General features: G+C 41.6%; 1 long non-coding RNA gene across 1 annotated transcript in view; it reads right to left on the bottom strand.

Moving 5' to 3' along the window:
* Positions 1 to 1,075: 1,075 nt before the first annotated feature.
* Positions 1,076 to 15,095, bottom strand: part of LOC127490757 (uncharacterized) — a 39,952-nt gene continuing 25,932 nt past the window's right edge. The window contains exon 2 of the long non-coding RNA XR_007919150.2: positions 1,076 to 5,583. This is a non-coding gene — a long non-coding RNA (uncharacterized lncRNA). The remainder of the gene's footprint in view (positions 5,584 to 15,095) is intronic.

The raw sequence follows: 15,095 nt of genomic DNA, 5'->3' as shown, positions 1-15,095 counted from the left end.
CAGAAGAGCAGAAAAACAGATGGGAGAGACTGTGGAATCTTAACACATATAAGAGATTTAGGTAGCTCCAGAATAATATTTTCTGTAAGAAATATCATTACACTTGCCCAGAGACCAGAAAACCATTGCTCTTTAGCCAAAGAAAGCAAAAAAAGAATCTTGGATTTCATGCCAATCCATTTCCCTATGCACATAGTGCTAGCTAACAAAAATAAACATTGAAAAATAATCATTGTTTTTCAGGCATTCAGAGAAGATAATGTGTAAGTGATCTTGCTTCCTCCAATAGTTTAAAGAGGGAGAAACATGTAAAATGAGACAGATGGATTTTATGTAATTATTAGGAAAATGGAGCAAGAGGTTTTGAACCAATGATGTTCACATTACTCACAATTGCCACAAACACAAGATATGCTATGTTGAGCACCAGAGTGGATAAGCAGAGCAAATTTGGAGTGAGCAGACCAAGGCTTGAATATGAAGTTGCTACTCACATACCTGACTTTATACACGTTTGTCACTGCTTCTAAGTCTTATTTTCCTATTTGCGAAGTGAAGATACTAACAAAACATATCTCACTGGATAACAGATATTTCTGTTATTGTGTTCAATTACTGTTGTGATAATAACTGGTGCTTCATAGTGTTTTAGTAAGTATTCAATGAGATGATACATATTCTATGTCATGCACATAGATCTTAATAAATTTTGGTATTACAATAATATGCCTTAGTGCCATTTATTAGGCTGCAAATCTAAATATTCCAGATCAGCATCTCCTCAAGTTTTTTTTTTTTTCTTGCTATTATTATTTTTCTCTTCACTCTATCAACACTGTGGCTCTCCAACTTTTTGCCATAAAATATGGAACAATCTAAGGGTCAGCATTGTTGCAAGTTAATCCACTACTTGTGATGTTGACAGCCCATATCAGAGTACCGGTTCAAATTCCAGCTCCTCTGTTTCTGATGCAACTTCCTGTTATTGCACCTAGGAAAAACAGCAGAGGATGGCCCAAGTACAGCAGTCCTTGCCACTCACATGGGAGATCCAGATGCAATTCCTGGATCCTAGGTTTGGCCTGGACCAGGACCCCCAGCTGCTGTGGTTTCTCTCTCTCTCTCTCTCTCTCTCTCTCTCTCTCTCTCTCTCTCTTCCTCCCTTACCTTTCAAATAAATTAAAATTCTTTGAAAAATATGAAATAATATAGAACTGAGACATCAGAAATTACTGAGACCTGAATATTCTCCAAACATCCATCTGAAAATAGCTCTAAGACACTGAACAACAAAGAATAAACAGCAGAAAAGAGAACAGGAATGAATACAGTTTACAAAGAAACAGTTTGTTCATCATAAGGAAGGATTTTCTAATGCAGAGAGGTCAGTGTATGAAATGGACAATCACAAATTCATAAAAGCTATGGCTGAAGAAGACATCAGAGTTTATGTTTTCAGTTTTCCTCTGGGGTTTGAATTGCATCTATGCAATCATAAGCTGAGTGCCTTCTTAAGTTCCTTCAGTGACAAGAGACTCCTGCAGTCCCCAAGGATGTCATCCCATTTGGAGAAGGCTCTCCGGGGTTGGCAGACTTCTTTGGTAAAGGGCCAGAGAGCAAATACTTTGATTTTGTTTGCCCCGTATGAGTAATGTCTCATTGCTACTTCTGTTGCTACTGCTGTTGCTGATTCTTCAACAACTCCTTAAAAGTATAAAAATGATGCTTCATTCACAGCCCATACAAGGCCACGGGCAAAATCACATCTGCCATAGTGCACCAGCTGCTGCTCTAAATTGTGATTATTCTTCCTAATACGAAGTCAAAACCTCCCTCCCTCAAATGTTTTCATCCCTTAGCCCTAGATAAATATAAACAAATGATATAATCTATTCTTGAACTACCTCTATTCTTACTTTGAGATGTTAAGTAACTTGTTCAAAGTTACACAGCTAGGATTGAGGAGAAATAAGGCCAGGGTGAGATCCAGGATATAAAATGTAGAGCTTCACCCATTTATATCTTTCCCCAGAGGCACACAAAAATATCAGAGTCAAATCTGTTGTCAACAGGCCAGTGTTGTGACATAGCAGGGTAAGCTGTTGCCTGTGACACTGTCATCCAATATGGGTGCCAACTCAAATACTGGCTGCTCTACTTCTGATCCATCTCCCTGCTAATGTACCTGGGAAACTAGGGGAAGATGGCCCAAGGACTTGGGCTCCTGTCACCCACGTGGGAGACTCGATTGAGGTTCTTAACTTTGGCCTGGCACAGCATTGGTCATTGTGGCCATTTGGGAAGAGAACCAGAGGATGAAAGATCTCTCTCTCTCTCTCTCTCTCTCTCTAACTCTCCCTTTCAAATAAAAAAATAAAAAAGCCTTAAGAAGAAATTGTTTCCAACTTACCCAGAATATTTTTGCCTTCATGTTAAACATCTGATTCCTATTGGTCAAATAACATGGTTTTAAATATCATTATGGTGTTCATTCTCTTTAAATTAAGGTTTTTTTCACTCGCAGAGATCTTTCATTTAGGTCTTCTTTTTTTTTTTTCTTTTTTTTCAGAGTGTCTTGACTTTCCATGCCTAAAATACTCTCATGGGCTCTTCAGCCATATCCGAATGCCTTAAGGGCTGATTCTGAGGCCAGAGTGCTATTTAGGACATCTGCCATTCTATGAGTCTGCTGTGTATCCCACTTCCCATGTTGGATTGTTCTCTCCATTTTTGATTCTATCAGTTAGTATTAGCAGACACTAGTCTTGTTTGTGTGATCCCTTTGACTCTTAGAACTATCAGTGTGATCAATTCTGAACTGAAATTGATCACCTGGACTAGTGAGATCCCAGTGGAAAGAACGGGCCATCAAAGAAGGAGGTACCTTTCTCTGAAGGGAGGAGAGAACTTCCACTTTGACTAAGACCCTGTCTGAATAAGATCAAAGTCAGCGAACTCAAAAGGCTTCCATAGCTTTGGCAACTCATGACTAGAGCCTAGGGAGATTTCTGACACCATAAACAAGAGTGTCAAATTGTTAAGTCAACAACAGGAGTCACTGTGTACTTACTCCTCATGTGGGATCTGTCCTTAATGTGTTGTCTAATGTGAAGTAATGCTATAACTAGTACTGAAACAGTATTTTACACTATGTGTTTCTGTGTGGGTGCAAACTGATGAAATCTTTACTTAATATATACTGAATTGATCTTCTGTATATAAAGATAATTGAAAATGAATCTTGATGTGAATGGAATGGGAGAGGGAGTGGGAGATGGGAGGGGTGTGAGTGGGAGGGAAATTATGGGGGGGGGGAGGCCATTGTAATCCATAAACTGTACTTTGGAAATTTATATTTACTAGATAAAAGTTACAAAAAAGTTGATGCCAAGCCCTAAAAAAAAAATTAAGGTTTTTTTTAAAGTTTACTTCCTCCTTAATAGCTACAGTCAATATTGGCATTTCCCCCATCTTACTGGTCAATATAATTTTGCACAGTATTTAATAAATAGGATATGGATTTAGGGTGCCTATGTTTATACATAGGATTATTATTATGATTCAGTATTATATGTATTTCCACATGCTTTGCACATATATTCAAATCCTTATTTTATTCTGTCTTAATTGTTAGGAGTTTTGCCTGTATAAGTTTTCTATCCCTTAAATTAATGTAAATCCTTTGAAATGTGTAACAAGAAAAATAAAGCCACCCTCTAATTACCAATGTTTACTCAAAATTGGATACAAGCTCCTCAAATTGCCATCACTTCCAAATAAGAAAAAATGTTTGCAGAATGCCCTGTGGATGCATAGGAGGCCGTGTCTGAGATGTCCCCACATGACTCTGCTTCCTGACAGGCTCGTATCACCTCACACCCGTCCGTGTGCAGTCACCCCCTCTTGAGTGTGTATTGGACCCAGTGATTGCTTCTTACAAACAGAATATGGCAAAAATGATAGGTGTCACTTCCAAGATGAGTTACAAAAAGCTCTCATTTGCATTGTGCTGGGGCCCTCCACCCCTTACCCCTACCCCCACCAATGTTCTTTCATTCATTTGTTCTGATGGAGCTGCTGCCCTGATATGGGCTTCCTTGTGGAAAAAGCCAAGCAGTGAGGAACCAAGGCTCTCAGTGCAGCAGCTTGTAAATGAATGAATCAGGCCCAGGTCTATGTACATAAGCATTCCTCATCAAGTACTGACAAGGCAGTAGCCCCGTGACACGTTGATGGCAGTCATGTGAGAGCCGTGGGCTGAGGTCTAAGCCACGTGGGGATTGCAGACCTCCCAGAAATCATGAGATGAGATGGTTGTTGGTTAAAGATGCTGTGCTTCAGAGGTATTTGTTCCACAGCAACAGCTAACGTGATCAGCATGTGGTCTGAAGGGAATCAGACTGCTTAGTGGATAACAGCTTTCCTTTGGGAGTGATGAAGATCTAACTGTATAAAGGCAATGGTGTCACAACACTGTGTATACCAAAGCCATTGAATGGTAAACATCAAAATACTTTGTTTATTTCATGTTTTGTGAGTTCTACTTTAAAAATATTTTTAAAGGGAGCAGCACGGGGCCGGCGCCGCAGCTCACTGGGTTAATCCTCCGCCTTGCGGCGCCGGCACACCAGGTTCTAGTCCCGGTCGGGACGCCGGATTCTGTCCCAATTGCCCCTCTTCCAGGCCCGCTCTCTGCTGTGGCCAGGGAGTGCAGTGGAGGATGGCCCAAGTGCTTGGGCCCTGCACCCCATGGGAGACCAGGAGAAGCACCTGGCTCCTGCCATTGGATCAGCGTGGTGCGCAGGCCGCAGCGCACAGGCCATGGCGGCCATTGGAGGGTGAACCAACGGCAAAGGAAGACCTTTCTCTCTGTCTCTCTCTCTCACTGTCCACTCTGCCTGTCAAAAAAAAAAAAAAAAGAAATGTATTTAAGCTATATTTATTTCTGAGAAGTAAATATGCATCTTGGACTTGGAGAATCCAAGTCAGCCCCTTTCTGCTATGTTTCATGTTGCTTTTCTAGATCAGTGGTTCTTAACTCTGGCTGCCTTGTAGAGTCATTTGGGGGGCTTAAATCAGTCTCATCCTCAGAAATTGTTTGATGGGCATGGAATGTGACAACAGCATTACATAGAAATAGATTGCTATTCCTGAGAAGAATGAAGAAATAGAATACAGGAAGTCTTTGTTCCAGATGTTTTAAAGGTCAGAATTTGAGCAATACACTGATGAGGATTATTCTGTTCCAGTATATCCTGGGCATGTGGGTGGAATTGATGAAAAACACCAGGGTCAGGCCAGTGCCATGGCTCACTTGGTTAATCTTCCGCCTGCAGCGCCAGCATCTCATATGGTCTCCGGGTTCTAGTCCTGGTTGCTCCTCTTCCAGTCCAGCTCTCTGCTGTGGCCTGGGAAGGCAGTGGAGGATGGCCCAAGTGCTTGGGCCCTGCACCCGCATTGGAGACCAGGAGGAAGCACTTGGCTCCTAGCTTCAGATCAGCATAGCTCCAACCATAGCGGCCGTTTTGGGGTGAACTTACAGAAGGAAGATCTTTCTCTCTGTCTCTCTCTCTCACTGTAACTCTGTCAAATTAAAAAAAAAAGAAAAGAAAAGAAAAGAAAAACACCAGAGTCAAATCAATGTCTTTGATTTGAGGATGAAGTCTGAAATTGTGCAGGTTAAATAATAGGTGCATAGAGTAGCATAGCAAGGCAATGCAGTACGTCTTTGTAGGAATTTCCCAGTGAAAGAGATAATTTCTGGACCTTTCTTCCTAGAGTGTCTACACTCTGTGTCCATATATATATTTCCCTCTCATCATAGATGTTTACAGGTAGAAACTGATAGTCTAGGGTAAGGTACACAGTAGGTGCTAAAAAAAATAAAAGCCTGAACTGAATTCTGTCATTTTGCAATTCTGGATAGTCAGAGCAGAGAGGTTTATTAGTTACAGTTCTATCTTGGGCTTTTCTTGGCATTCTCTTCCTTTTGTAGAATAACCAATTCTATTAGCACTATGGATGTAGCTTATCCATTTCTTCTCACATATTTAGTACCTTTACTTTCTACATTTTTCAAATATATATATATATAGTCACATTCTTTTGAAAGGAGTCATAAAAATAAACTCCTATAAGATGTAAAGCCAACTTTAATTTGCCCCAAATTAAATTCAATTGATAATTGAAATGTTCAAAAGTATCTAACATGACTGAGTCATGTTTTAAATCATCATGTCATATATTAGACATTTCCCTCAAAGGGACTTTGGATCACAGGGCTGATAAGCATTTATCAATGAATGACAATCAATGGGAGATGCAGGCATGCTTAACTAGGGGGCCTGGATAGCAGCGAGTCAGAGCTCACCTCTTAGGTTGGGCATCTTCCCCACTTCACAGTGGCTGAGGGGTGAGTGCCTATTTGGTCACAGGAAAGTTCTACTCACCCCAAAGATTAACATATAACTGGAGCATACTCAGGGTGCTTGAATTTTAAAAATAAACCTTGTGGTGACCCCTCTTTCACTTTATCTGTGCGGCCAAACTTGAAGGTAGCCCCACTCTCAAGACCTACCCCACTCTGGCCATTTCTCCTCTCCTCCCTTCATGCCTAGTCTCTTCAGCACTTTCTGTAGGCTCCCTGTGTAGGTTCCACACAAAATTCCCACATAGTAACCTTTAGAGACTGGCTCAGAAGAACAAGCCATCTCACAATGAGTCAATCCACTAGCAAGGGAGAAGGTCATGAGTTACATTCCAGGCCAGCTCTCTGCTGTGGCCAGGGAGTGCAATGGAGGATGGCCCAAGTACTTGGGCCCTGCACCCCATGGGAGACCAGGATAAGTACCTGGCTCCTGCCATCGGATCAGCGTGGTGCGCTGGCCGCAGCGCGCCGGCCACGGAGGCCATTGGAGCATGAACCAACGGCAAAGGAAGACCTTTCTCTCTGTCTCTCTCTCTCACTGTCCACTCTGCCTGTCAAAATAAAATAAAAAAAAATTACATGTTAAAATCCTAACTCCTAGTACTTCAAAATGTAGTCTGACTTGAAGACTGGGTAATCACCAAGGTAATCAAGTTAAAGTGGACCCATTAGAGTAAGCCCTAATCTAATCTGACTACTGTTCTCATAAAAAAGGGAAAATATAGAAACAGTGAGAAGACAAAGATGATGCCAGTGGTGTAAAATAGGGTCATGCAGAAGCCATGAGAAAATGGGCTTGGAGCAGCTCCTTATCCCATTGTTCCTAAGAAGTTCCTGTAAGGAGGAGAAATTAAACAATTTCACCATAATATTAACAAGAAATAACCAAGAGCTAAGCTGACTGCAAAGGATCTGCATGGACTTGATAAGAACGATCCATGGCCTGTGTACACAGCCTCCTCAGAACCTTATTGGCCCTACACTGACCACCAAAAGTGTGTATAAACTGCGGGCTGAGGAGGCCCAGAGAGACTCTCTAAACAGACTCTACTGAGAGTGGCAGTGTGAAAGTCCTGGGTGGACCCTCTGTACTCAGACATTCCTGCAAGAGTTTTCCCCAGCCAGCCTTGCCCTTGCCTGATACCAAGGCTCTGAGCTCACCTGACGTTAAAGCCTTGCCTGCCTGAAGCCCAGACTCTACTTGCCCTTCAAGACCTGCATTCTTTAGCCCAGAGGCACCTCCCATGATGATGCCATAAGAATCCATCCATCCTCTGTGGGTAAGACATGTCCTGATGAGCTCCAGAGGTATTTTGGGGAACCTTGGGTGGTTGGTTTGCCCAGTGTGTTGTGTGAATTAAAATGTGTGCCTTTCCCACTGCATAATAAAACCCTTATTGGACCCAACACAGCCTTGGTGCTGTTACTATGCTAGCAACAGTACCCAATCCTGGGTTGGCACTGTGGCGCAGTGGGCTAAAGCCTCCGCCTGCAGTGCTGGCATCCCATATGGGCGCTGCTTCGATTCCTGGCTGCTCCACTGCTGACCCAGCTCTCTGCTATGGCCTGGCAAAGCAGTAAAAGATGGCCCAACTCCTTGGGCCCCTGTACCCATGTGGGAGATCCAGAAGAAGCTCCTGGCTCCAGGCTTCGGAATGGCTAAGTTCTGGCCATTGTGGCCATTTGGGGAGTTAACCAGGAGATAAAAGAACTCTCTCTCTCATTCTCTTTGCCTCTGTCTCTCTGTAATTCTGCCCTTCAAATAAATAAATAAATCTTTTTAAAAAAAAGAAGTATCCAGACCTTGGTACACAGTGATTTTGAACTCCTGGCTTACAGAGCTGTGAGATAGTAATTCTGTCATTTAAACCACTTGCTTGCAGCTGTAACAAACTTATGTAGGGAATTTGAGCCTTCTCTTCTTGGTGAGGAAACTCTTATTTAAAATTATAATCCCTAATTTTTAGGGATGATATCAGATTACCCCTAGAATGAGCCAAATTATTTATTCTAACATAACAAATAAATGGAAACTCCTATCTCAACAAAAAGAGATCCTATTTCATTATCAAAACATGCTACTTTGGTATAATGTAAAATAATTATTTGGTCTTTGTTCCAGGTTCCTGGCCAAGGCTTATGAAAATCTGTGGCATTTCCCGACATGACTTTTTTTCAGAGCATACCCCTGTGAACCATACCTGAGTTGATGCTAACAGCATGATTCTGGGAGCCCCCTAGAAAGATTCAGGATGGGGGCTGGTCTACAGAGACAGCAAAGCACAATTAGAGGTTTGGGACTTCCAGCCACACCCCCGACCTACTAGGAAGGGAGTGGTTGGAGATTGAGGTCAATCATTCTTATGTCATGAAACCTCCACACAAACCACTTAACAACAGGGCTCAGAGGACTTCCGGTTACATACATTAAGGTGTCTGGAGGGTGGCACCCCGGAAGGGCATGGAAACTGTCATTCCCCTCCCTTTATTCAAAGAAGTGTGTCTCTTGCATTTGGCTGTTCCTGAATTGCATCCTTTATAATAAGCTAGGGACAGTACAGGAAGCACTTTTCTGAGTTTTGTGGGTTTAGTGAATTATTGAAACTCAGAAGGCATTGTGAGAACCCCTGTATCTATAATTAAGTCAGACAGAGGTGCCAATGACCTGGAGACCTGATACTCAAGCCTAACATCTAGAATGAGGGTGGTCTTCCGGGGCTGAGTCTTTAAATCTGTGGTATGTGATAGATACTCTGGGGAGCTACTGTCAGAATAGAATTGAATGGCTGGACACCCAGTTGGTGTTTGGAAAATCAGAGAATTGCAAAGACAGACATTCAGATTCTGAAACATAAATAAAAGATTATAATCATTCTGTTATCCATTCATTCATCACTAACTTGTAAGGGACACCTGCAACATAGGAGGCTCTTGGCACTGATCCTACAACTCTTAGGTTGGCAATTGCTTCCCAGGAAAACTCAGCCCCAGAGTCACCCTAGAACTTGAGCCCAGTCTCAGGCCTCCTGTTTCCTATGATGTCTCCATGAAATTCAGCACCTCCTTAGCAGCTACTGCCTGGGCAGCAGCTGAGTACAGACAGGAAGAGTGGGAGAAGGTGGGTGAGGCCAGGAAGGAAACCAACCTTAGCCTAACCTCCCACCAGCTCTTCCTTTCTTCTCCCTCCTACTCCTGTTCTTAAGGCCTTTTTTTCTCTCTTTGGACATGAAATAAAGGTTGGATGAAATACAAATTACTAGTTGGAGGCCACAGCAGTTTTTAAGTCACCCACAATTCTCACCTCCAAGCCAATTAGATTTCCCTGAGCCAAGTCAATTTCCTTTCACCTCTGCCATATACTTATCCTACATGAACACCCCACCCCAATTTACTCACTCCCAGAAACACAGGCATAGGCCCTCTGTCTTCTTTGCCTCTCATACCTCTGTTCTTTGGGTGGATTTCTAAGTCACTTTCCCAGGTTTCTCTAGATTTTTGCACGCAGGTTGGTACAGGAGAACTGTGTAGTCTAAGCTTCAGGTTGGGGCAGATGTGGATTCAAACTCTCCCTTATCCCCTACTATGCATGTATTCTTGGGTAAGTTATTTAAAACCGCTGAAGTGGTTTCTTTTTGTCAATGGAAGTTTTAATTCACATACATGAAGTGTAGCTGGGTTGGAGGTATCAGCTGTCATAGGTATACAAAATCATTAAGATCATATAACTTTCAGGGTAACCTTAGAACCTATACTATTCTAAAGTGCAACTGAACTATTTCTTACCATTATAGTAAATTAGCACATTGTGATTTAGAAACTTGATGTTAAACCTGAATGGAGTAAAGCCATCAGGCAAGAAGGAACATTTTAGATTCTGCTTCTCCTCTTCTCACTCCCAAGGTGTTGATGGCTATGTTAGAGCAAAATAGTTATATGCTTACATACCTACAGGAGATTTTCTTTGTTCCTCCTTAAATTTCATTTGTAAACTTTAATGTGCAAAGTATTATATAGGATTATGTGCTAAAAATCATGTAATACACAATTTTCATGGATGATATAAGGGATTCTTTGAGTAATTCTTACTATAAGTGTTACCTTATTTCTTGATTTGTAACTCAATTTTAAAATAATTGTTTAATGCTTTAGCAGAGCATATGACATTGGCATACAAATGAGTACATATACATTTTCAGTATTTTTGATATTTTTCTTTTTTATTATTTATTTATTTATTTATTTATTTTTTATTTTTTTGACAGGCAGAGTGGACAGTGAGAGAGAGAGACAGAGAGAAAGGTCTTTCTTTGCCGTTGGTTCACCCTCCAATGGCCGCCGCAGCTGGCGCGCTGCGGCCGGCGCACCGCACTGATCCGATGGCAGGAGCCAGGAGCCAGGTGCTTTTCCTGGTCTCCCATGGGGTGCAGGGCCCAAGCACCTGGGCCATCCTCCACCGCACTCCCTGGCCACAGCAGAGGGCTGGCCTGGAAGAGGGGCAACCGGGACAGAATCCGGCGCCCCGACCAGGACTAGAACCCGGTGTGCTGGCGCCGCTAGGCGGAGGATTAGCCTAGTGAGCCGCGGCGCTGGCCAGTATTTTTGATATTTTTCAAATGTCCTTAGTAACATATTCTTATAGCAGTAAAAACAATCCTATAGAAGAACAGATCAGCAAATATTCTGGCTGTCCATATCCTCATACACACACACACACACATACACACAGAGTAACTAATCATGTGCCCTTTCAAGGCATTCTCCCCATCAAATTTATACTTCTGTATATATGCATCTGTAGGATTTCTAGCAAAACAGAACCCCCCTACATACATTACAATGTAATGTTTTTCCAGTTATCTATCTACCTATCTTTCCATATTCAATATGTTTGGTGTAGGGAGGAAAATTACCTTTTGTTTACCCATCCTAGGTTCATGGTTGAGGCCCCTATAACCACAATAGCAATACAAGATCAGCAAGAGAGAGCCACCACACGTTTTTAGTATGAGTTTTACATGACATAGGAGCCTTCATAAGAAAATGAAGACATAAATAAATGCTTAAACCTGAGTATATGTTAGAGTAGGTTTAATGAAGAGTAGATAGTCACAGAGAAATGCAATTACAGGACTAAAGGGTGTGATCGAACAGTAATAAATTCAGGAAAACTTAGCAAGGTTTGTTTGTCCAGACTCCCTTCTGTGCCTCTACCTCTTCAGAGATGAACATACTCCCTTTCGTCAAGTATAGGGAAGGGATTCTCACATGAGGCCTAATAAGCTGATAAATAAGAGGGGCAGAAAAACTCTTCCTAGGTGTAAAGATCTGCTTTACAGAACAAGGGCCAGGAAAGGTGAAGGTAGCTTCCTATTTCTGCTATTTTCTCAAATGTCAAGGAGCCAACCTTTAAATACCTATATCCTCAATCCCTTTGTTGTAATAGTAAGTATAGCACTAACTCAGTCTATTTCCTAAAGACTTTTCATGCATGTATTCAGATGTGTTGAAAATTTTATCCATCCATGTTCATATCAAACATTGTGATAAATTGTTTTGCTCAGTATTTTTCTCTTAACATTATTTTTAATTTACCGACTCTGTCTCTCTCCTTTCCCATCTTCTCACAATGGTTATTTAAGCTTTTTACAATTGAAATAAATGATTGTGTTTCTAGGAATTGCTTGCTCACATCCTTGCTCATAATTCTACTAAGCTGTGTCTCCTTGTCAGTTTGAATCATACAAATTATTAGTACCTTATAGGTTTTAAACTGTCAGCTGTGTCTTTGAGAATAATATATTTTGCTCATTTATTATCCATGATTTGGTATATTTTTCCATACAAAGTTGTAAAGTTATATATATTTAAATGTTTCTTTTTATAGTTTCTGAAGTTCTGTCCTGATTAAAAAGTTTTTTCCTATATCTTCACAGTAAATGTAACATTTTGGATTTTCTTTTAAGATTCTTTTTTTTGTATATTTAAGCCTTTAATACACCTGAAATTTATTTTTGTGTTATACATGTATGGCTCCTACTTTATTTTCTTCCAGATTAATTCACTGTCAGATATGGTATAGCAATTAGATAATAAAAATATTTTCTGTAGCAAAATAAAGTTCAATTTTATTACACATTTAAAATTCATAAATATTAGAATGTATTTTGGATTTATTTGCTCCAATGATCTATTAATTTATTTAAATGCCAGTGCTATTTTATAACAAGGCAATATCTTTTTTTTTTAAAGATGTATTTATTTGGAAGGTAGCGTAACAGAGAGGAGAAAGAGAAAAAGAGAGTGAGAGAGTGAGCTTTCATCTTCTGGTTCACTCCCCAAACAGCTTGGGGAGGGCCAGGCCAACGCCAGGAGCCAGGAGCTTCATTCTGGTCTCCTACAATGCAGGCAGGGGCTCATGTACTTAGACCATCTTCCATGACTTTCCCAAGCACATTAGCAGGGATCTGGATCAGAAGTAGAGCAGCCAGTTCATGAACCAGCTCCCATGGGATGCCGACACTGCAGATAGCAGCATAACCCACAGTACTACAGCACTGGCCCTAGCAAGGCAATATTTTTATCATGCTGTATATTTTCATACTTTTCATAACTACTTTTGTTACATATTCTTCCATAAAAAATTGTTCATGAAATAAATATGGAAAAAAATTCTTAGAAAAATATGTGCAGAGAAAGTGTTGGCTTTAGAAGTTGAAGTGGTTAAAGCACTCACTTCTCAGTTCAGAGTGCCTAGGCTCAGTTCCTTGCTCTAGCTGCTCACTGAATGCAGACCAGAGGAGGCAGTAGGTGATGGTTCAAGTAGTTGGATTCCTGCCACGCGAATGGGAGATGTGCGTTGAATTCCTAGCTACTGGTTCAAGCCCTTCCCAACTCTAGCTGCCATAAGCATTTGGGAAGTAAACCAACAGATAGGGCCTATCTCTGTTTGTCCCTCAAATAAATAATAAATTAAACATAAACTGGCTGCTCCAGTTCCATTCCTTCTCCTTACCAATGTGCCTGGGAAGGCAGTGGATGATGATCTAAGTACTTGGGGTTCTGCCACTAATATGGGAGACCAGGATTGGGTTCTGACTTCCAACTTCTGCTTGGCTCAGACCTAGTTGCCGAGGCCATCTGGTGAGTGAACCAGCAGATGAACGATATCTCTCTCCATCTCTACTTACCTCCTCTCTGTTTCTCCCTATGCCTTTCAAATAAACTAGTTAAATAAATCTTTTTTTTTTAAAAAGCATAATAGCTGATTATATACTTAAATGAAAATAATCATACAACCATTTATTAGCAAATAAACCAAAATCAGTCACATATTCTGTTTTTCTAAGCTCAGTGAAGTCCAAAAATCTATTTTACTTTTAAGAATTATAGAGAATACCTGAAAAGCTCACCTGTACACATATGAAATAAATATCCTTGTATCAGGATCAACTACTACTGTAGTCAGATCAGGGAGAGAACAAAAGTTCAAGCAGAATATTAGATGTAGAGGGCTGTTCTGAAGTGTTAGCTGCAGAACTGAGGCTTCCTGCCAGCAATCCTGTGATTAGACTATGTTGAAAGTGGATCCTCCTGCCCCGTCCAAGCTTTCAAATGACTGCAGCTCCTGCCAATACCCTTCACCATGACAGACCTTGAGCTATACCCATCCAGCTATGCTGCTCACAAAGTCCTGACCCACATAAACTGAAATCGCATGTGACTACTGCTTTGAAACACCAAGTTTTGAATTAATTATGCAACTACAGATAACCGACACAACACTTGCAATGATAGGCTTGTTTTCATTTCCCCTCTTATTCCTTTAAATATTTTAGTTTGAAAATTTTCCTTTTTAATATTTATAGTTAAACATAGGTAGAAGTGCTTATTAATTTGGTATATCTACTGTACTAGTTGTATAGTACTGCTAGAGTACTAGTGCTTCTGTTCTCTTTGCTAGTGTCTTAAAACACCAGTGTGGGGAGCAACTCGGACTAGACTAAGTTACTGGAATTAAGACTTATTCTATGCATCTGCTCTCCCACAATATGGCGCTGGGAGAGGAGGAAACAGCTTCTGCTCAGCTGCCTCCAGTTCAACCAATGAACAGCAGGACCTGCTCCTGATTGGAGGAGAGCAGCGTACTCGGCGTGTGGGTAGCAGAGTTGGGATTGGTGGAAGAGGACTATAAAGGAGGAGAGAGACAACATGCACCAGGAACATCTATCTGAAGGAACACCTGTGCAGCCCCCGAGAGAGCTGGCCGGCGGTGTGCCTCTCCCCCGCGGAAGTGGGGAAAGTGGCTAGGGGGAACCGCCCTTCCATGGAGGTGTAAGGGACGGTAGCCAACCCGGGAAGAACCAGCAGCAAACCCGGGGAGGGCTGAGCAGACAAAAGAACAGCGCAGGGTTCTGTGTCGTTCCTCCACGAAGACGGGGAGCGACAACCAGGAACTCGCAGTGACTTGATGTAGGCAGGCTGATAGGATAAAATAGATTAGATCTGTGAGCTGGAAGACCACACCCACTGTGTGATCTCATGCCTCTACCTGATCCCACCTGTACACCCATCTGCCAATCAGTCTATGTAACTACCCCCTCTCTGGGAGTAAATAAAAGGCCTGGAACATGATGGACCTGCCACTTCTTCCCCTTGTTGCCTGTGCCTT

This window comes from Oryctolagus cuniculus, chromosome 6 (assembly GCF_964237555.1).
Source record: "Oryctolagus cuniculus chromosome 6, mOryCun1.1, whole genome shotgun sequence".
NCBI classification, from domain to species: Eukaryota; Metazoa; Chordata; class Mammalia; order Lagomorpha; family Leporidae; genus Oryctolagus; species Oryctolagus cuniculus.
The sequence above is the reverse complement of the archived record's forward strand: the minus strand, read 5'-3'. Positions and strand labels throughout refer to the sequence as shown.